Raw genomic sequence first — 22400 nt, forward strand, 5'->3', positions numbered from 1 at the left:
AGGATCCGCTGTGGAGATGCCGGCGTTGGACTGGGGTAAGCACAGTAAGAAGTCTCACAACACCAGGTTAAAGTCCAGCAGGTTTATTTGGTAGTAAACGCGTTTAAACAACCCAGCCTTCAGGAGAACAATGACCATAACACCACACAACCCTGCCACAGCAACCTCTGCAAGACATGCCGGATCATCGACACAGGTGCCATCATCTCATGTGACAATATCATCCACCAGGTTCACGGTACACACTCTTGCAAATCGGCCAACGTTGTCTATCTGATGCGCTGCAGGGAAGGATGCCCCGCGGCATGGTACACTGGTGAGACCACGCAGGCGCTACAACAATGGATATCGCTCGACAATCACCAGGCAAGAGTGTTCTCTTCCTGTCAGGGGACACTTCAGCAGTCACAGGCATTCAGCCTCTGATCTTCAGGTAAGCGTTCTCCAAGGCGACCTTCACGACACACGACAGCGCAGGGTCGCTGAGCAGAGACTGATAGCCAAGTTCCGCACGCATGGGTATTGAGGCACTGTCGATGGTGCAGGGAAAATATGCAAGGATTATACCAGAAACATGTTGTTGACAGAGCGGGAAAGGACTGAAAGATTGGGGACGGAATTTAGGACATAACATAAGAACTCGGAGCAGGAGTCGGCCATCTGGCCCCTCGCGCCTGCTACGCTGTTATTCAGATCATGGCTGATCTTTTCATGGACTCAGCTCCACTTACCCACCCGCTCACCATCACCCTTAATTCCTTTGCTGTTCAAAAATGTATCTATCCTTGCCTGAAAAACATTCAATGAGGGAGCCTCAACTGCTTCACTGGGCAGGGATTTCCACAGATTCACAACCCTTTGGGTGAAGAAGTTCCTCCTCAACTCAGTCCTAAATCTGTTCCCCTTATTTTGAGACCATGCCCCCGAGTTCTAGTTTCACCCACCAGTGGGGACAACTTCCCTGCTTCTATCTTATCGATTCCCTTCATAATCTTATATGTTTCCATCAGATCGTCCCCTCATTCTTCTGAATTCCAATGAGTCTAGCCCCAGTCTACTCCTATTGTGCAGAGTTATTCAGATGGAGGGCAGAAAAGTCAGTATGTTTCCCACTGGGGCAGGGAACATGTGGACATGCATGATCTTTGCAGCTCATTTAAGCTGCAGCAACAAGAAGCTCGTGAATCTCGTGGTGAGTCAGACAGGAAATGGCTTGCCCCGTGTCACCTCACGGGATCAAAGACCCTGACGCCATATTTAAAGGGTACCTGGAGATATATTCACTGAATGCAGGCCAGGTGCTCCACACTGCTCCTCCACAGAGTCCTTACTGGTGAAGATGGTGGATGTGAGCAGCTGCATCTTGGGATACATGAAGGCTCCTCCACATTCTTTTCAGATTAGAGCATCGCCTGCGATACAGCCCCGATGGTCCAACTAGTACTCATTGTTGCAGTGGACCCTAATCACCAGCACCTTAAGCTGATGGAGGCCTCGCTTCCTCTCGCTGCTGTTGGCCCTGTGCCAATGTGTGACGACCCTCCTTCTCTTTGCCTGTCGCCTCCATCATTGGCACCTCAGTGCATGTGTGAACGCACTAATGTGATACATTTCACCAGCACAGGCTTTACAGGAAGCCCTCCATCTCAAAGCCAACAAGCCAGTGTTAAACCCTACGCCTGTCCTCTGTCCACACATGGCATCTCCATTCAGCCCTTCCAGGTAAAGGACATCCTGGAGGACCAGAGCTGGGTGTTCCTCCTATTTGAATGCTGATAGAGACCCTGCTGTTTGCCTCGGGTGATTTGCAGGAAGTCTCATATGAATAATTTTCTGGTTGTTGACCCCAGAGTCTTAATGGAGAGACAATTGTCTTGGCAACATCTCGCACGAATCACATAAGACCATAAGACATAGGAGCAGAATTAGGCCAGTCTACTAGTGGAAATGTTCTTTCCACGTCCACTCTATCCACAGAACCCATTGGCAGCCATGACCATTTCCCCAGGACGATGGAGGTTTGGACTCACTGCCCTCCACCAGCCATGCCTTGGAGGCATCCACATCCCTCCCCTGCCTCTCCCTCATTTCCTCCCTCCCTCTCTCCCTCCCTGCCTCGGTCTGGAGCCAATGGAAAATGGCAGGAAATGAGTGGCAGCTCTGTAGCCTGCTGGGGTCTCCACGATGTGAGGCCCATGAGGTAGGGACAAAGTTGCTACCCTGTGAGCCTGGCCACGGAGAGGAGGACACGGCTGAGCATGGCTGACATCCATTTGCCTCACGATAATGAGCCTGTCCCTTTAGTCACACTCTCGTCAGCCGCGTGCACTGACTTAGAGCTACAGCAACCCGAAGGAACTCTCCTCCAACATTGAGGGATCTCGCTCGAGGTCACCGCTTCGAGGAAAATTCTCCTTCAAGTTTCCCTTCTCCTTTCACACTGAGGTGTCTCTCCATCTTGTGAGAACCCACTCGGTCTCAACAACACCAATCCCTCCTTGGTCCCTGAAATTCTTGGGTTTTCTGAATAATTTGAGAGAAGCTATGCAGTTGACGCAGGAAAAGGGGAAGTGAGTGCTGGAAAAATTCAGTCAGCAAACTCCTTTTCAGCAAAGTGACGGAGAGAATGAAGAAGTTGTCGGGGCACTTGTAGTGACGCTCTGCCCAGGCCATCCTGCTTCCTCTCCTGACATGATTCATCCTGTTGTCTACAACTGGGCATCCAGCTGCCATCGCTGCCTCCCACTTCACCGCCTCAACACTCACTTATTCATGGCAGAAATTCCAATCCATTCTGTGTGTTCAGTGCGGTCGACAGCATTTCAAAGCCAAATGGTGAGTTCTTTGCACGTTTGACAGTGAAAAGTAATGAAAGTTTACCCGAGAAACTTCACAAGGGCTTCACTGAAAGGACTTTAACTTCGAGTGTACAGAATTTCTCCATGGTACATTGAGAGCGAATTATAAGTGATGATTACCTGAGTTGATAAAGTCCACCAGGGAGAACTTACTACCTCTGGCGGGGCAGCCCAGAAAGTGGAATCACGTAGTTATTTATTCACTCTTCTGCAGGATGTGGGTGTCGCTGACTAGGCCAGCATTTGTTGCCTATCCCTAACTGCAACTTCGAAAGGGTGGTGATGAACCGCCTTCTTGAAATGCTGTGGTCCCCGAGGTGCCGTTCAGGGTCCGTGTCAGAAAGAACTTCTCCAGAGACATGTGTAACTCAGCCGTACCCCCAGACTCTCACCCGAAAAGTGGTCAGAGGTCAATTAAAAAGGCAAAATCGAGGTTCATTGATAATGTGCGAGAGACATGCTCAGAATCCTCCAGTAGCAAGCAGTACAACAAAAAGGTCGTGAATGTAGCCCGATCCATCACAAACCAGCCTCCCATCCATTGACTCTGTCTACACTTCCCGCTGCCTCGGCAAAGCAGCCAACATAATTAAAGACCCCACGCACCCCGGACATTCTCTCTTCCACCTTCTTCCGTCAGGAAAAGTGTCCAAAAGTCTGAGATCACGTACCAAGCGGCTCAAGAGCAGCTTCTTCCCTGCTGCTGTCGGACTTTTGAATGGCCCTACCTCGCATTAAGTTGATCTTTCTCTGCACGCGAGCCATGACTGTAACACTACATTCTGCACTCTCTCCTTTCCTTCTCTATGAATGGTATGCTTTGTCTGTACAGCGTGCAAGAAACAATACTTTTCACTGTGTCTTAATACATGTGGCAATAATAAATTAAATCAAATCAATAATAAATAAGAAAAGTCACAAAGTAATTCCAAAGTAAAGGTTTGAAGATCCTTCATTACCCCGACACTTGGGCCATTCCTTGAGTTGCAAATGTTTCCCCCAGTCCCCGTCTGTTTCCCCTGTCGACTGGGTCAGCTGACCACCACATCATGTCGCCGTCGGTTAACAAATTCTATCATGAGGGTACAGAGAGGTCAGATTTTAGTGAAGTACTGAGAGGATTATTACAAAGAGATTCCACTGGGACCCAGTGGTCAGCAGGTAGAGAGCAGACATCCTGCACTCTGTGAGTAAATCCACCATGAAGATGAGGGTTTCATGTCGTACCTCACCAATGGATTAATGTAAGGGATCAAGATGGGCAGATGGACTCAAAATAGAAAGGAGCCTTGCTTTAAAAGGTAAGGCCGTCATTGTCCCAGATTTTCGAGGGGGAGAGCTGACTGGTGGTGATTTAACCTAAGGATCACCACACCTCAGGCCAGGGGCAAGGTTGAGAAGGTGGGGCCTTCATGAATGACCTTGAACTGATTGAATGCTGGAGCAGGACTGAGGGGCAGAATGAGGGGCAAAAGGGGCAACTGGGACTAGATTAGGGGTTTTAAAAAAAATGGCATGGACAAGTTGGACTAAAGGACCTGTTACCATGTTGTAAATCTCAATGACTCTACATTAAGTTTACAGTCTACCTGGCTGGAGTTTGTCTGCAAATCATTCACTGTCTCCTCTCCCTCCAGTCATCTCTTCATTACCATTGTTCAGTCATCTGATCGTTTCCCAGTTACTCTGGTATTATTCACCACTGAACATGTAAAACAATACAAGTCAACTCCAACCTCCCTTGCCAGTGCTCCCTCAAAATATCTCCCAGTACTTGGGTCACTGTCTGTGTGGAGCCTCCCTGTGTCTGTGTGGGTTTCCTCCGGATGTTCCCGTTTCCTCCCACAGTTGGAAAGACATGCTGGTTAGGTGAATTGGCCATGCTAAATTGTCCCTCAACGTACCTGAACAGGCACCAGAGTGTGGCAACACAGGGATTTTCACAGTAACTTTAAGTTTTAATGTAAGCCTACTTGAACCTAACAAAGGAATTTTATCCTCAAACCCCATTTTATTTCCTTCTTCTGGTCACCTCTGTTCACGTGCTGAATGAAATGTTAACCTCTCACCACCACAAAGTTGACCCACTCCTCTGACAACGCGAGTTATTGTTCCGTGATGAGGTTCTGGGGTTATCCCTGTCAATCTGTAGGGCAGAAGAAGGATTTGAAGATGTGACAGTAGATGGAGCTCACTGCCGTGAGACACTGTTCCCCACCCACTTGATTTCCATCATGACCATTCCATCTGAGATGGTTTTCCCTCTGTCATGCCATTGGAAGTCTACTGGTGGACTGGGGAATCTTGTGGGAGGGTGATATTCTGGGTATGACCAGGGAGGATGATCCAGTCCTCTCCGTGTGATGTGAGTTTAGAGAGCTGATGTGGTGTCAGAGCAACTTGAGGCTGACACAATCTATCCTGTTTCATTCCAAGAACTGAATCTTCAATTCCAGCTGGCTACGCAACCATTTGCAGGGTTGGAAACTCTTTCAAGACTTGTATAAATCCACCAATCCAGTGTTTATTCATCCAGCTAGCCACATAAACAGCCAGCTGATCCCAAAACTGTTGCCAGATGTGGAAGAATACCTCAGTGAGAATTCCAACTTTGTTTGGACTTGTTCCAAGACATTTTCATGACACAAAATTTCCTCCGGTTAAATATTGGGAATACTGAAGTCATTGTTTTTGGTCCCTGCTCCAAATCCTGTCCCCCAACCACTGACTCTATCCCTGTCCCTGGAATTCTGTACAGCTGAGCCGGATACTTTGCAAACCCGGGATCACATTTGACCCAGGGTGAGCTTCCCACCTTCAGTCAGTGCAAATCATGAGATCTTATTTCTACCTCCAAAACATGGCCCTGTTTCACCCCCGTCTCAGCTCAGTCGCTGCTGAAACACTTTTCTTCTTTCTTTCTGTTCTCCCCTGAGATGTGGGTGTCATTTCTTGCCCATCGGTACATGTCCTTGAGAAGGTCGTAGTGAGCCGATTTCTTGAACTGCTGCATTCCCTGTGGGAGTTTAATGAGGGGTTTCCAGGATGTTGACCCAGCGAGACTGAAGGAACGGTGATATATTTCCACGTCAGGATGGCGTTGCCACATTTTTTGGGGAATATCCAGGTGAACTGTTAATGCTTTCACTACCTCAAGACTCAACAATTACCGTGCAATCCTCCACAAAAAAATTCACCTCTGTCTTCATTTGCAGTAAGTCCTGTTGTCCGATCATCCTTGTGCTCACTCATCTACAATGGCTCCCAGTCCCACAACATCTTGATTTTAAAATTCTCATCCTTGTTTTCAAAGTCCTCCATTACTTTTCCCCTCCCTACGCATGCATTCTCCTCCAACCGCACAACCATCTGAGGTACAATTCTAGTCTCTCGAGTATTTCTAATTTCAAATTTTAATACGGTGGTGACCAGAGTAGGTCAAAGGTTAGGAATCCTGCCGTGAGTAACTCACTACCTGATGCCCCCAAACGCGTCCCACCAGCTCCAAGGCACAAGTCAGGAGTGTGATGGAATAGTCCCCATTTGCCTGGATGGGTGCAGCTCCAACAACACTCAAGAAGCTCGACACCATCCAGGACAAAGCAGCCCCACTTGATTGACAATCCATCCATTCACCTTCAACATTCACTTCCTCTGCCACTGACACAGAGCCATGATGTGGAGATGCCGGCGTTGGACTTGGGTAAACACAGTCAGAAGTCTCACAACACCAGGTTCAAATCCAACCACTTTATTTGATAGTAAAACCACAAGCTTCCGGAAACACTGTTCCTTTGTGGCCTGAAGGAACTGCGTTTCTGAAAGCTTGTGGGTTTACTATCAAATAAATTTGCAATTCCCTCCCTGAATCTCCCCACCTGCTGACCCCTCTCTTGAGAAATGCTCTTAATCCTCCCTCTATCTGAGGTTCTGGGTCAGGTGCCCTGTCTTTCATTTTGCTTTCTCAAATGCATTGATTGGCGAAATCATAATTTATGCTCAAAAGAATTGTTAAAAAGTAACAAACCCATTTCGAAATGGTTGTCACAGCAAGTGCAATGATATTTAAATTGTCTGCATGGATGATATAGCACCCTGACATGAGTGGTATCATGCCACAGGAATATTTACTGTGCCCATACAATGTCCGGGGTTCCAGCCCCGCTGTGCATTGGGACTTTGATAGCAGCCTTTCCCCATTCAACTCCTTCCTCCCAGACATTCTCTACACCCTAGCTATGACTGTAACACTACATTCTACACTCTCTCCTTTCCTTCTCTATGAACGGTATGCTTTGTCTGTATCATGTGCAAGAAACAATACTTTTTACTGCATGTTAATGCATGACAGTAATAAATCATTATCCACGTGAGCTGACGCAGAAGCGATGGGCCAAAGGGCCTTTACTGCATTCTGGACCTCTCTGTAAAGTACGACTGGATAGATACAAGTGAGTGTTGGAGCAGAGCCTAGCTCCCTGGACAGTGTGTTCCTTTTCTCAGCTCCTGTGCTTTGATGTGTGAGAAATGCAAGCATTAGAAAAACGGTGTGTTTTAAGAGATTGCTATTTGCTTGGGTGACCTTGTAATTTTTCCTCCCAAGGTTTCGGCAGTGTCAGGAGATTATTCTTAATCCCTGAGCACACAAAGGAGGAAGGGGAGGGGGAAACGCGTGGGAGGGTGAATCAGACAGGATTGACTGTATACCTAGAGGCTGCTTCCTGATACACAGAGAAAAAAATCTTCCCCTCCCATTGGAAAGAGTCACTTTCCAATTCTTGTATCTATATAGGAGTACCTTTCAGAGAGGTTTAGAGTGCAGTAAAGGCCATTTGGCTCATCGCTCCTGTGTCAGTTCATGTATAATGATTTGATTTATTATTGGCATGTGTATTAACGTACAGTGAAAAGTATTGTTTCTTGCACGCTACACAGACAAAACATACTGTTCCTAGAGAAGGCACCACTGCCACACGGTGCCAGGGACCCCGGTTCAATTCCCGGCTTGGGTCCCTGTCTGTGTGAGGTTTGCACGTTCTCCCCGTGTGTGCGTGGGCTCCCTCCGGGCGCTCCGGTTTCCTCCCACAGTCCGAGAGACGTGTGGATTGGGTGGATTGCCCATGCTAAAACACCCTTCAGTGTCAGGGGACGAGCTGGGGTGAATGTATGGGGTTATGGGGACAGGGCCTGGGTGGGATTGTGGTCGGTACAGATCCGATGGGCCAAATGGCCTCCTTCTGCACTGTAGGATGCCATGATTCTAAGTAGAGAGTGCAAAATGTAGTGTTACTTCTCAAGTGCCCTGTTTTAAATCGCAGCCGGTGTTTCCTCTCCGCCAGCAGCAGTGAATGAGTGAATCCAGTGGAACATGTGGGACAGCAGCCAAGCCCAGCCCTGTGACTCTTTGAGCACGGGAGGTTCCGCCCCTCTTATTTAAGACAGCAGCCATCTTCACTGGGGGAGCAATTATTGGGAATATTCTCCACTTCATTCTCTCTCCACCATCCAAAGTTTCAGGTGAGTTTGCGAGACAGGTCTCACTTTGCTCGAGAGGCAACAAGACAGGAGTACACAAACAGCAGGGCTCGCTGCTCAGTCTCTTGTCTCTGCCCCAATGTGTGTATTACTGTCTGTTTGCTCTCCGTCAGAGATTGAGACTGACACTCACTTTACCTTCTGCCTCTCACTTCCCTTTGGCTTTCAAGTTATTTTTGAACAGAGGAGGGGAAAGGTCTCTCGTTTTTTTGTGTGTGTGAAGTTTTTTCCTCTCTCTCTCTGTTCCTGAATTGTTTGTTGGAGTTGAAATGTAAACTGAAGCCGGATGCACCAGGTCCGTCCTCCCCATGCGGGAAGAAAGTGTACCCCGCCCAAGCTTTGTGGAAGATTTATCAGCGCCCTCTCCCACGGTGAACACTTTGTTTCATGTCAGATTTTTCTCTTTTTTTCCCCACTCCAGTTGTTGTCATTAGGGTTGTAGTTGCCTGGGTTACACCTGCCGGCCACATAAAGACTCCCCTACCTGTCTGCCTAGCCCTACTTCCATTTTCCAAGGGCAGCTTTGACGTTGAGAGCATTTCCAGTTTAGGGTGAAATGAAACGCTGTCCTCTCCCCTCGTTGTGAATTCTACTGGAGCTGAAATGTTCACCTCTGTGCATCCCCTCCACCTTCAGACACTCAGTGTTATCATTTATTTCGCTGATTTGCCACAAGTAAGGCTTAAATTAACACTGCAATGAAGTTAGTGTGGAAATTACCCTGAAAAAACCGTCGGGTTCATGGGTTTGGAAGCTTGCCCCTTCTGTGGCCTTGTGGAGTCTGTGGACCATGGCTATGTTTTGTGTCGTAGGTTGCACTCCCTTTTTGCTTTCCTGAAGAACCTTTTTTTATTGAAATTTTGTTTGCACTTCAGTCCCATGCTCTGGATCTAGGACACTTGGTGTGGAGACAGGAGGATTGGGATGATAACCTCCTCGTGAACTTTCTCCTGGGCCTGGTAAAGCGTGCCATTTATAGGTCTGGGGAGCGGGTGATTGTGGGGGTTGCCCATCCTGACTGCCTGCCTGCTACTGCGGCTACATTCGCTCCAGGTGTTTCTGGAGAGGGAGCGTGTAGTGTCCATGGGTGCAATGGGCACAGGACGCATCAATTAGGCACCACAGGGGCTGGGGTGCATTATCGATCCTAATAATCACCTTTTAATTTGATGTCTTTAAGCTTCCTTTGTGCTTTAACTTTGTTCGATCTATCCCTTTTACTTTGTCCTGCTTTAACTTGAGTTTGTTTGTCTGGTTTGCCCTTTTAAAAGAGGCCACGCTCCAGCACCTGTCTGGGTCAATGCACCCTAACCAGCACGTCTTCAGCCTGTGGGAGGAGACCGGAGCACCCGAGCCGGGAGTTGAACCCGAGTCCCTGGGCGCTGTGAGCCAGCAGTGCTAACCACTGTGCCACCCCGGTTATAACATGTACTGTTTGACTGTTCAATTCTTCACACCAAGAGGTCATGACTTGTTTCATATATTTGAATTTTCATCGTGTTTAGGGCAGGGTAGGAATGACAGAGGAACTTGCGTTCCTGCTGCCCCTGCGTCAACCTCCGAACATCTTAAAGCGCCTTCCACCCAGTGAAGTGTGGCCACTGTGTGTCATGTTGGAAAGGCAGGAGTTAGTTTGTACACGGCAAGCTCCCATAAACAGCACCGTGATGACCACTGGTTATTCTACTCTGATGTTGGCTGTGTAATTGTTAGGAAATAGGTTCCCTCACTTCTAGTGACACCTCCAAGCTCTCCTGTGTCAGCTGGATTTGCTGTACCCACTGGGTCTTGGACTGTCACTGTGGAAACAAATTGAACCACACAGAACAGCAGGAGGCCATTGAGCCCATTGAGTTTCCACAGGGTCTTTGGAAGCACTCTGTCTGATTTTTATTCACTACTGTCACATGTCTTAGTATCCAGTGAAAAGTATTGTTTCTTGCGCGTACATAAACAAAGCACACTGTTCATAGAGAAGGGAAGGAGAGAGTACAGAGTGTAGTATCATAGGCATAGCTCAGGTGTAGAGAAAGATTGAGGCAAATGCCGTCAAGTCTGATGGCAGCAGGGAAGAAGCTGTTCTTGAATTGGTTGATACAAAAATCTGAGCTCACCTTCCGTTTTTTGGATGGAAGAGGATATGTTTGGGGTGCGTGGGGTTCTTAATTATGCTGGCTGCTTTGCCTAGGCAGGGTCAACGGATGGGAGGCTGGTTTGTGTGATTGATTGGGTGACGTTCACGACTTTCTGTATAGTTCCTTCCGGTCTTGGGCAGAGCAGGAGCCCATGCCAAGCTGTGATACAACCAGAAGGAATGCTTTCTATGGTGCATCTGTAAAAGTTGGTGAGAGTTGTAGCTGACATGCCAAATTTCCTTCATCTTCCAAGTGTTGGTGGGCTTTCTTAACCAGAGTGTCAGCATGAGGGGACCAGGACAAGTTGTTGGTGATCTGGACACATAAAAACTTCAAGCGCTCAGTATTAGCAATGTAGGGTTCCTTTAACCATAAGCCAAGTTATGTTTGAGAGTGAGGCAAATTCTCATTGAAGCCTGGGTGGAAGAGCTGGGTTTTTTCCTTAGTTGTGGAAGAAACCTCTGGAGAGGGAGGAGATCCAAAAGGAAAGAATGTGAACGAGTATTTGTACAAAGTTGCAGTTTCGCTGTAAAACAGTTGTGAATTGTCAGCGTGCCGTCTGCTACTGAATTTGAGAAATAGGTGCTCACCTGTTGTTCACCAAGCTGTTGATTTAGTCCCTGTCCCCACTGGCAGTGAGTCTGCGTTTAGATTGCACTCAGTCTGTGTGCATTGTCAATCTATCCCATACACTTCTAGTCTTGTGTACAAGGTTTGCAGTTTGCGTATGGTGTTGAGAGAGGGGGTTTCTTGTACCTGTAGATATGACAGTCTAATCTTTCACCTCATTGCTTACACACAACTTTGGCAGTTCCAGGGTTTATGTTGGCCGGCCTGCAGTCATTCTCGATGACCTTGCTCAAACAATGAATTGTAAAAAGTCAAGCGTGTCTTGAAGGCAGCAAAAGCTGCAATCACACTTCAGGTCTATCGGCAATTGGAGAACATCTTCGGCATAAGACATTGGAGCAGAATTAGGCCACTCAGCCCATCGTGTCTGCTCCGCCATTCAATTATGGCTGATAATTTTCTCACCCCCATTTTCCTGCCTTTTCCCCATAACCCCTGATCCCCTTACTAATCAAGAACCTATCTCTCTCTGTCTTAAAGACGCTCAATGACCCGGCCTCCACAGCCTTCTGCGGCAAAGAGTTCCACAGATTCACCACTCTCTGGCTGAAGAAATTCCCCCTCATCTCTGTTTTAGAGGCTTGTCCCTTCAGCCTGAGGTTGTGCCTTCAGCTTCTAGATTTCCCTAATGGCATGGACTCTTCCATCATCTGGAGAGGAGACGTGTTACTCTAACGTGCCAGAATTCACAAACTTGTCTTCCTCTGTTCAGTGACCTTGTGCACGTTGCCATGTTTTCCCCTCCGTGCCTTTGTCTGCCTGTCTCTTTTGTTGGTTGCTTGATTAGACTGTGACTCGTATACCAGTTCAATAAGGAAGTTATCTTTTGATCTGAAAGGTGTCGTATGCACTTCAATCAATCGGTCTGTGAGATGCTGCGACATCACCAGAAATAGCTGGTGTTCTTTGTCTAGAAATATCTCCAAAACCTCATTGTGTTCTGCAGACTATCCTCCACAGTTTGGTCCTGTGCAGTCTGACTTGCTCTTTCAAACAGTGCATTGTCTGGAATCTAATTCTTTTCAGCTGACTGTTGTTAGACTCGAGAATTCAATTGGTGTCTGACTGGAGAATTCAGTTGGTGTCACATCATGAGATGTGGATAAATGGGAGACAAAAGCTCCTGTGTGAATCGGAGTTCCACCACCTTAAATAATCCCCACAAAACTCAGCACCGTCTGAACATTTCATAGTTGTCTTTTTGTGATTATTGTTAACTCTGATCAATGAGTACACTCATCATGTTGCTGGTGGGCACGGGACAATGAATTTATACAGGGTCTGAGCACGACACAAACCTCTTAGCATTGCCAGGCTGGTAGATGTCTTCTGGAGAGAAAATTGTTCTGGATGTATTTGTGCGCCCCTGTCTCCTAACACTTAGTCATACCAATGTTGGCCAAGTGCAGAAAGGGGGAGAACTCTCATTCTCCTTGATAGTTTAGAATTAAAATGACCTCGGTAACAGTCACCTGGACCCGAAACTTTTACAATTCTTTCTTTTAACTTTCCTCTGGGGAGGAACCTCAGTTGGAGTTGGGGAGTAGCAAGTGTAGTCGTGTCTTTAGTTCTGTCTGATCATTGTTCATGTATGCATACTTTAATCAATAAACTTTACGTATGTCACAAGTAGGCTTACATTAACACTGCAAATAAGTGAAAATCTTCTCAACACACTGCCTATGCGGGTACACTGAGGGAGAACTTAGCATAGCCAGTGCACCCTAACCAGCACATCTTTCAGACTGTGGGAGGAAACTCACACAGACATGGGAGAAGGTGTAAACTCTGCACAGACAACTGACCTCAAGCTGGGAATCGAACCTGGGTCCCTGGTGCTGCTAGAAACTTATCACAGAAGAGGGGGTGTTGGGCAAGTTAATGGGGCTTAAGGTAGACAAGTCTCCTGGTCCTGATGGAATGCATCCCAGGGACTAAAAGATATGGTGGGAGAAATAGCAAATGCAGTTGTGGTGAATTTTGGTAAATCACTGGACTCTAGACCATCTGCGGGTGGTTCCTGCAGATTGGAAAACAGCAACAATCAAATGACCAAAAGCTTGGGCAAAAAGTTACCCAAGAAGTCTTAAATTCTTTGTGAAGGATGGAAGCATTGGTGGCTCGGCCCTTGAGAAGGTGCTGGTGAGTTGCAAAACAAAGTAAAAGTTACGCTCTTTGGAGCTAGGGTTCCATTGTGGGATCTTCCCATCGAGTTAACGAGCCCATCCAGTTCCAACAGAAGTTGGGATGTCCTGTTGAAGTTGTACAAGACATTGGTAAGGCCACACTTGGAATAGTGTGTACAGTTCTGGTCACCCTATTTTTAGAATCTTAAAATCCCTACAGTGCAGAAGTAGGCCATTTGGCCCATCAAGAACCCACCCAGGCCCTACGCCCCCCTCTCTGTGCATTTACCCCATTAATCCTTGTAACCGACACATACCAGGACCCTAAGGGGCAATTTAGCATGGCCAATCCACCTAACCTGCACATCTTTGGACTGTGGGAGGAAACCAGAGCACTTGGAGGAAGCCCACACAGGGAGAATGTACAAACTCCACACAGACAGTGACCCAAGTCGGGAATCGAATCCAGGTCCCTGGAGCTGTGAGGCATCAGTGCTGACCAGTGTGCCACCCCATTATTATAGAAAGAGTGCAGAAGTGATTTACTGGGATAAGGAGAGGCTGGATAGACTGGGACTTTTTTCTCTGGAGTGTAGGAGGCTGAGGGCTGATCTTGGGTCAATAAAATAATGAGGGGCGTAGATCAGTGAGATAGTCAATATCTTTTCCAAAAGCTAGGGCAATCAAAGTAGAGGGCAGAGGTTTAAGGTGAGAGGGGAGAGATACAAAAGTGTCCAGAGGGGCAATTTTGTCATAGGGTGGTGAGTGTCTGGAACAAGCTGCCAGAAGTAGTAGTAGAGGCAGGTACAATTTTGTCTTTTAAAAAGCATTCAGACAGTTAGATGGATAAAATGGTTGTAGAGAGATATGGGCCAAATGCAGACAATTGGGATGAGCTTAAGGATTTTTAAAGAAAAAAGGGGGTGGCATGGACAAATTGGGCTGAAGGGCCTGTTTCCATGTTGTAAACTTCTGTGACTCTATCAATGGGGATGTTAGCAGGGGTGATTTTAACTGCGGGAACAGACCTTTGTGCGTGCACTCATTCTCTCACACACACAGCGAGGGTCCCCTGTGTGTCTCGCTATCTGTATCTTTGTGTATGTAAGTCGCGTGGGGAGAGGATTGTATATTTTGGTATTCCTTCCCATTAATCATGGGGCTGAGACCAATTGCAGTGTCTCTGACAGTATGCTGATTTCGGTAATTGGTCTGGGATCTTGCTGGTCTTTGAGCGGTAGGGAGGAGGTAGCGGCTAGCCTGGGGGTGGGGGGGGGGAGGGGAATGTTTTATTTTGGTTGTTGAATTAGGAGTCAGTGGGAACTATCGACGATGATGTTGCTGAAACGGTTTAGAAAACTGCTGCTGTGGCTCTGCTGGATTGTAAACTACCCGTTCTGTCCTCTTGATTGAAGGAAACATCCGTACTCTGTACGTTCTGTGGCCTGGTGCACAGGCATAACAGGAGGACTGGTTGTGGACTGCTTGCAGAACCAAGAAAGTTACAGCACAGGAAGAGGCCATTCAGCCCTCCAACTCTGCACTGACCATCATGCTATCCGACTGAACTGAAACCTCCTCCTCTTCCGGGGACCGTATCCCTCTCCTCCCATCCGATTCATCTATTTATCCAGACGCCCTTTAAAACTCACCATTGTATCTGCTTCCCCCGGCAGTGAGTTCCAGGCACCCACCACCCTCTGTTGTTTTTTACAGTAAAACTTGCCTTGTACATCTCTGTTAAACCGTGCCCCTCGCATCTGAAACCTGCCCCCCCGAGTCATTGATCGATTATATTAGAGGTCTAGTTATTCTGAGGGTGAGATTTGTCACGTGGATATGAATTGAAAATCCAAGCACCACCAATTGAAATTGACAGAATTTCAATAAATCTGGAAGGAAATGATTACACTCAGTGACTGAGACTGTTGTGAAAACCAAACATGTGTGAGTTAGGTTGATGGGCCATGCTAAATAGACCCAAGTGTCAGGGGAATTAGCAGGGTAAATGCATGGGGTTATGGGGATAGGGTGTGGGTGGGATTGTGGTCATTAGAATTGTAGAACCTTATGGTGCAGAAGGAGGCCATTCAGCCCATTGAGTCTGCACCGATCGCAATCCCACCCAGACCCTATCCCCATAACCCCATGCATTTACCCAAGCTAGTCCCCCTGACAATAAAGGGGCAATATATCATGGCCAATCCACCTAACTTGCACATATCCCAGACTGTGGGAGGTAATTGGAGCACCCGGAGGAAACCCATGCAGACACGGGGAGAACGTGCAGACTCAGCGCAGACAGTGACCCAAGCTGGGAATCGCACCCCGGTTCCCTGGTGCTGTGAGGCAGCAGTGCTAACCACTGTGCCGCCCTGGTCGGTACAGACTCAGTGGGCCAAATGGCCTCCTTTGGTACTGTAGGGATTCTATGAACTCAGCTGCTTCCCTGATGTCTGTTTAGGGAAGGAATTCTGCCATCCTTGCCTTGCCTGGCCTGGCCTCCGTGTGACTCCAGGCCCGTGACCGCTCGAGTGAACTTGTGGAAATTCAGGGCATGTTGCTTAAAGGGAGGTTACTTCCACAGAGGAGACTGGCGTAAGGTTCAAGGTGAGTTCAGAATGTCACTGATTCGCTGGAGTGAATCAGGAAGTAGTGGTCAGTGAATTTGAATTGGATTGGCAGTGTCTCTGACAGAGGTTCCTGCGGTGTGAGTTTCTGTTGAAGCATCAGACTGTAAAAAGAGGATCTGTATCAATCTCCTGACCTTCAACTGATGCTCTTTCCCCTCGTTTTTTTTTAAAATAAGACCAGCCGTACAGTCTGCGGGACCAAATGCCCCCTTGAGCTTGCCCGTGTGAGATTTACTCAGTGGAAGAAGTTGCTGCCTTTCACCCTGCCCACACGGCCAAACTGACCTTTGCTGAGTACACAGCCATTTAACCTTGCAAATCTTTTCACTGCAGGAAAGGAAAATTTGAACCATTAGTGAAGCAGCTGGGTTCATTGCTCCTGTAGGATCCAGGAAAATTGTACCAAGCAATGAATAAATCGGCACAGGTCAGGCAAGGACCCTAAGACACAGGAGTAGCCACTCGGCCCATCGAGTCTGCTCCGCCATTCAATCGTGGCTGATACTTTTCTCATCCCCATTCTCCTGCCTTTTTCCCCATAACTCCCCGATCCCCTTCCTAATCAAGAACCTATCTCTTAAAGACACTCCATGACATGGCCTCCACAGCCTTCTGCAGCAAAGAGTTCCACAGATTCTCCACTCTCTGGCTGAAGAAATTCCTCCTCATCTCTGTTTTTAAAGGATCGAACCTTTAAATCATGTGGACGTTGCCAGATGGGTGGGGAGGGAAAAGGAGCTTGGGCGGTGGAGGGGAGGGGGCGCTTATAACCTCAGGGGACCCTATTCTGATCCCCGGCAGCCCTCCGGATTGTTTCGTCCCTGGGGTCAGGGAGATGTGACCCAAGATGAACTGCAGGAGCCCAGATGGTATGACCTGGGGATCAGCTGTCTGTGTCAGAGGTGGGAGCCGGGACCTTGCTGATGGTGTCTCAGTGAAGTAGAGGGAGTGAGCTCCAGGGCGAGTTGGAGCCTGTACCACTTGACGTTCTGAGCTAGCTATTTGGCCTTGATTTAAGTCCAGCACCTCTGTCAAGTGACCACAAAGTCTTGAGTCAGAACAAAGACTGGAGGTTTCATCCTTCATGTCAGCAATTTACAGGGTGTTGGGAAAATATATTGCATCGCTCTTTGAAAGAGCTGGCGTGGATGGTCGGGGCTGAATGGCTTCCTTTGTACTGTCTCTTTCCATGAATTCTAGTGGCACGTAACAAGTTGTGATTGCTGATGGTGTGTGCTGTGTTTAACCTGATGTTGGGTGCAAGTCAAGTCCAGATGTGCTGTGTTTGTGACAGTAACATCCATGTTTTCATGACATTGGATTGGCCCATTCTCAGAGTGGCTCCAGGATGCTGAGTTTGTTTTTGTGTAAGTTTTCATCCCTGGTTTTTGGCTGTGATGCCTCTTGTTTAGCCAGGTGGGGTAACAGCCCATTGCTTGTGTTTGAATGTACTGTCAGCTGGTTGAGGCTCTTGTACAATGAATCCTGCATGGATGAATGTACAACTAAGATGAACACTGACTATCTGCTCAAGGCGGGTCTGGATCTTCATGTCATTGATGTGAACCATGATAGATATGGGCCTTGAGGTGGAGGGTAATGTGGAAGGCACCCTGTGCATTGGGAATGCAAAGCATAAAATGGCAAAAAGCCATTGTACAATCTATTTGGGGCTTCTCCAAATCCAACCTGTTATGATGACCAAGAAGGTCACAGGGGATCATCAATTGATCTCCCTGTGGGATCCATGGAGTATGGCCTGCTTTTGAGTGAGCAGAGATTTACCCAGTGGGAAGCAGCCAATGGGGGTTTCTGAGCCTGCACCTTTGCCCAGTGTTGTAGATCCTGAGGTGAAGAGGACCTGACTGTAAGCCTCATGAGCCACCTTTTTCCTTCGATCCTCAGTAAAGGGTGTCATTGAGGTTTACAGCATGGAAACAGGTCCTTCAGCACTCAAACATCTCAGTCAGGGGACCTGCAATTTCCTCCGTATTCTCCCACAATGTCCTGGGATACGCATCATCAGGTCCTGAGGATTTATCTTACTTGATGTGCTTTAAGACTTCCAGCACCACCACCTCTGTAATATGTACACTCCTCAAGACATCATATTTATTTCCCCTAATATCCATGCTTTTCTCAACAGTAAATACTAATGAAAAATAGGATCTGGCGCATCTCTTGTGGATCACCCATCCACACATAGATGAGCTTGTTGATTTTTGAAGAGGCATTACTTTCTCCCTACTCACTCTTTTGCCTTTTACATATGTGCTGGTGAAGGGAAACTGGCCTTGGCTGAATGACAAGATCCACTGCAACAACTCAAAGTTTCTTCGACAGCACCTTCCAAACCCACAAACACTTCCATCCAGAAGGACAAGGGCAGCAGATACACTCACTCACTCACTATCCTGACTTGGAAATATATCGGCCATTCCTTCACTGTTGCTGGGTCAAAATCCTGGAACTCCCTTCCTCACAGCACTGTGGGTGTACCTGCACCACAGACTGCAGCGGTTCAAGAAGGCAGCCCGCCACCAGGGTAGCAAGGGGCAATTAGGGATGGGTGATAAATGCTGGCCTACCCAGTGACACCCACATCCCATGACAACAATAAGGAAAATGACCAAGTCAAGTGATCCCACCACAGCCAGGGCAAGCACTCTAACATTCCAAAGCCCCAATCAACATGGCATAATTATTGAAAAATTTACATTCATATAGCACCTTGCACAACCTTCCACCTCACATCCAAATTAAAAATAAGAGGTGACTATTAGAAGAACAGCTAATTTGCACACAGCAAACGCCCACAACAAGATGTATGACCAAACTGTCTTCTGATTCATTCCTGGGATGTAGATATTGCTGACTGGGCAAGTAACCCTCATTATCCTTCAACCATCCATTACAAAGGCCACTGCGAATTCCTATTTCAGAGGGCATTAAGAGACAACCACATTGCTGTGGCTCTGGAGTCACCATGAAGGCCAGACCCAGGTAAAGATGGTAGATTTCCATCCCTAAAGGACAGAGTCAGAGAGGTTTACAGCAAGCAAACAGGTCCTGCGGCCGAACTTGTCCACACTAACATCTGTAAACTACAGCTCAGACCTCTGTCTGAATGTTGTGGGTTCAAATCTCTCGACAGAAAACAAAATGCAGGCTGACATTCCCAGTGCCAGTACTGAGTGAGTGCTGCACTGTCAGAGGTGCTGTCATTTTAACAAGCGTTCCCTTCTGCCTTGTGGCCTGGATGGTGAAGATCCCATGGCACCGTTCGAGTGAAATCAAGGCAGTTTTCCTAAAAGTTTATCTTTCTAATATTTACAAAAGACACTTTGGTCATACATCTTGTTGTGGGCGTTTGCTGTGTGCGCATTAGTTGTTCTTCTAATAGTCACCACTTATTTTTAATTTGGATGTGAGGTGGAAGGTTGTGCAAGGTGCTATATGAATGTAAATTTTTCAACAATTATGCCGTGTTGATTGGGGCTTTGGAATGTTAGAGTGCTTGCCCTGGCTGTGGTGGGATCACTTGACTTGGTCATTTTCCTTACTGTTGTCATGGGATGTGGGTGTCACTGGCTAGGCCAGCATTTATCGCCCATCCCTAATTGCCCCTTGCTATGCCGGTGGCGAGCTGCCTTCTTGAACCGCTGCAGTCTGTGGTGCAGGTACACCCACTGTGCTGTCAGGAAGGGAGTTCCAGGATTTTGACCCAGCAACAGTGAAGGAATGGCCGACATATTTCCGAGTCAGGATAGTGAGTGAGTGTATCTGCTGCCCTTGTCCTTCTGGATGGAAGTGTTTGTGGGTTTGGAAGGTGCTGTCGAAGAAACTTTGAGTTGTTGCAGTGGATCTTGTAGAAAGTGCACTGATGCAACTGAGTGTGAGTGATGGAGGGATTGGATGTTCGTGGATGGGGTGCCAATCAAGTGGGGCTGCTTTGTCCTGGATGGTGTTGAGCTGCTTGAGTGTTGATGGAGCTGCACCCATCCAGGTAAGTGGAGAGTATTCCATCAAACTCCTAACTTGTGCCTTGTAGATGGTGGACAGGCTTTGGGGAGTCAGGAAGTGAGTTACTCCCCACAGTATTCTGAGCCTCTGACCTGCTCCTTGTAGCCACTGTTTCTGTAGCGAATCTGGTTGAGTTTCTGGTCAATGGTAGCCCCGAGGATTCTGAATACTCTGTAGTTATTGCCAAGGATGACAATAGAAGATGTATTTAGCCCCAACAGACCAAATTTGCCTCAAAGACGCACAGCAAGAGCCAAATTTGTCCCAGTCTCTTGCTTTCAGAGGTGTTAAACCAAAGTCTCAGCTCACTGTAAAAGATCCCATGGCAGTGTTCCATCCTGCCCAGGTCAAATAGTCACTCGCTAACCCACATCACTAAAAAAAAAAAATGATCTGGTCACTGCCATACTGCTATTTATAAGAACGTAAGAACTAGGAGCAGGAGTCGGCCATCTGGCCCCTCGAGCCTGCTCCGCCATTCAATAAGATCATGGCTGAACTTTTCCTGGACTCAGCTCCACTTACCCGCCCGCTCACCATAACCCTTAGTTCCTTTACTGTTCAAAAATGTATCTATCCTTGCCTTGAAAACATTCAATGAGGCAGCCTCAACTGGGCAGGGAATTCCACAGATTCACAACCCTTTGTGTGAAGAAGTTCCTCTTCAACTCAGTCCTAAATCTGCTTCCCCTTATTTTGAGGCCATGCCCCCAAGTTGTAGTTTCACCCACCAGTGGGAAACAACTTCCCTGCTTCTATCTTATTTATTCCCTTCATAATCTTTTATGTTTCTATAAGATCTCCCTTCCTTCTTCTGAATTCCAATGAGTATAGCCCCAGTCTACTCAGTCTCTCCTCCATAAGCCAACCCTCTCAACTCTGGAATCAACCCAGTGAATCTTCTCTGCACCCCCAGAGCTTTATTCCTGTGCGTGATTGGCTGTAATGCACTTTGTAATGGCTGAACTTCCCTAATTTGAGGGGATGGTTTGGGGGGGCGGGGGTGGTGTGGTGTGTGGGGAGCTGGGGGACTTGTGATGGATGTAACCTTGCGTCTTCTCCAAGAAGCATACCCTGAACGTGACCGTACTGGCTGATCTACACAGAACTTCTCAAAGGTAGGAGAAACCCTCTTGGAAAAGAACAAGCGGCTCAGAAAAAGAGAGAAGTGTTCTGGGTCAGGAGTGACACTGCCATGTGTTTCTCATTGCAAATCTAACCAAAAACTGGAGGTGGAATCACCAGGAAGGGATTGGCTGTTTAGTGCAGTGAAATTGGGGGAAAAAAAAAACCCAAGCGAGGGAGACGGAAGCGATCTTCAAAATGAAGGGTTTTGATGATGGAAATGAGGGGAAATTTTCTCTGAAGATCAGGAGTCGCTCCAACACTCTTCCTAGAAAGGCAGCGGAAGCAGAATCTGAGAGTATTTCAAAGGCAGAAGTGGATAGATTCTAGATTTAACAAGAGGGTGATAAGTTATTGGGAGATGAGAATGGATTGTAACTTCAGTCTGCAGTCAGCTGTGATCTTACTGAATGGCAGAGCAGGCTTGAGAGGCTGAATGGCCTATTTGTCCCAGCGTGTCAGAGCACATTGGGAGGAACTGTTTCCACTGGCAAGTCACCAGAGGAAGAGCTGAAGATACTTGAGCATCAGGTTAAACGAGTTTGAGTTATCCAGAACTATTAGCATTCCATGACCACACCCAGAGTGACACATGGGCGATACTGCAGGTTAAACACCTTTTTGGTTGGACCCCAGCTGGTTGACTCGGGTTGAAATGTTTTTCTGAGCTGTTTGATGGAGCCAGGTCTGCCTGTGGTGACCAAGCGAAGGTATTTAAGGGTAACAAGATCCAGGAAACCACACGTGGAGACTTCCATTTGTGTAGTGCCTTGTCACAAGCTCAGGGATGTCCAATCTTGTGACTAACAAAGGGAGGGTGCAAAGGTCCTGGGAGGGGCCAGGCAGCAGAGTGGATTCGAGGCCATGTTGGCTGTAATACCATCCAATAAGGCTGATCCAGTGACGTAGTTTTGAAGTGTGGAAATGATGGAAGCACAGCTCCTGTTTTAGACACAGCAAGATCCCAGAAGCGGCAGTGAGCAGATCATATGTTTTTTGGTGATGTGGGTTGTAGAATGAATGTTGGACCTGGGCAGGATGAAATGCTGTCATGGCATCTTTTTTACGGTGAGCTAGGGCCTTGGTTTAACATCTCCTCTGGAAGACAGTGACTTGGATAAATTGGGCTCTTGCTGTGCATCTTTGAGGCTGTAATGGTCTTTGGGGCATTACATCCTTACAATCAGAGAGAAGGCCCACGATGTGGAAGATGCATCTTCCCCAGGCCCTCATTCCCCTGCCCTTTCCCTGTATATTTATCATGGGTAATCCTTCTAACCTGGAAAGTTTTGGACTGAGGGAGGACGTGCAAACTCCATACGAAGACCCAAGCCA

At 47.5% G+C, this 22400-nt stretch overlaps 1 protein-coding gene across 1 annotated transcript in view; it reads left to right on the forward strand.

The window, feature by feature from the left end:
- The first annotated feature begins 8306 nt into the window (after positions 1-8306).
- Positions 8307-22400, forward strand: part of LOC145361304 (annexin A4-like) — a 61260-nt gene continuing 47166 nt past the window's right edge. The window contains exon 1 of the mRNA XM_080216956.1: positions 8307-8375. The gene's annotated coding sequence lies outside the window, so the exon portion shown is untranslated. The remainder of the gene's footprint in view (positions 8376-22400) is intronic.

This window comes from Carcharhinus amblyrhynchos, chromosome 34 (assembly GCF_965287045.1).
Source record: "Carcharhinus amblyrhynchos chromosome 34, sCarAmb.v2.hapA, whole genome shotgun sequence".
Classification (NCBI taxonomy): Eukaryota; Metazoa; Chordata; class Chondrichthyes; order Carcharhiniformes; family Carcharhinidae; genus Carcharhinus; species Carcharhinus amblyrhynchos.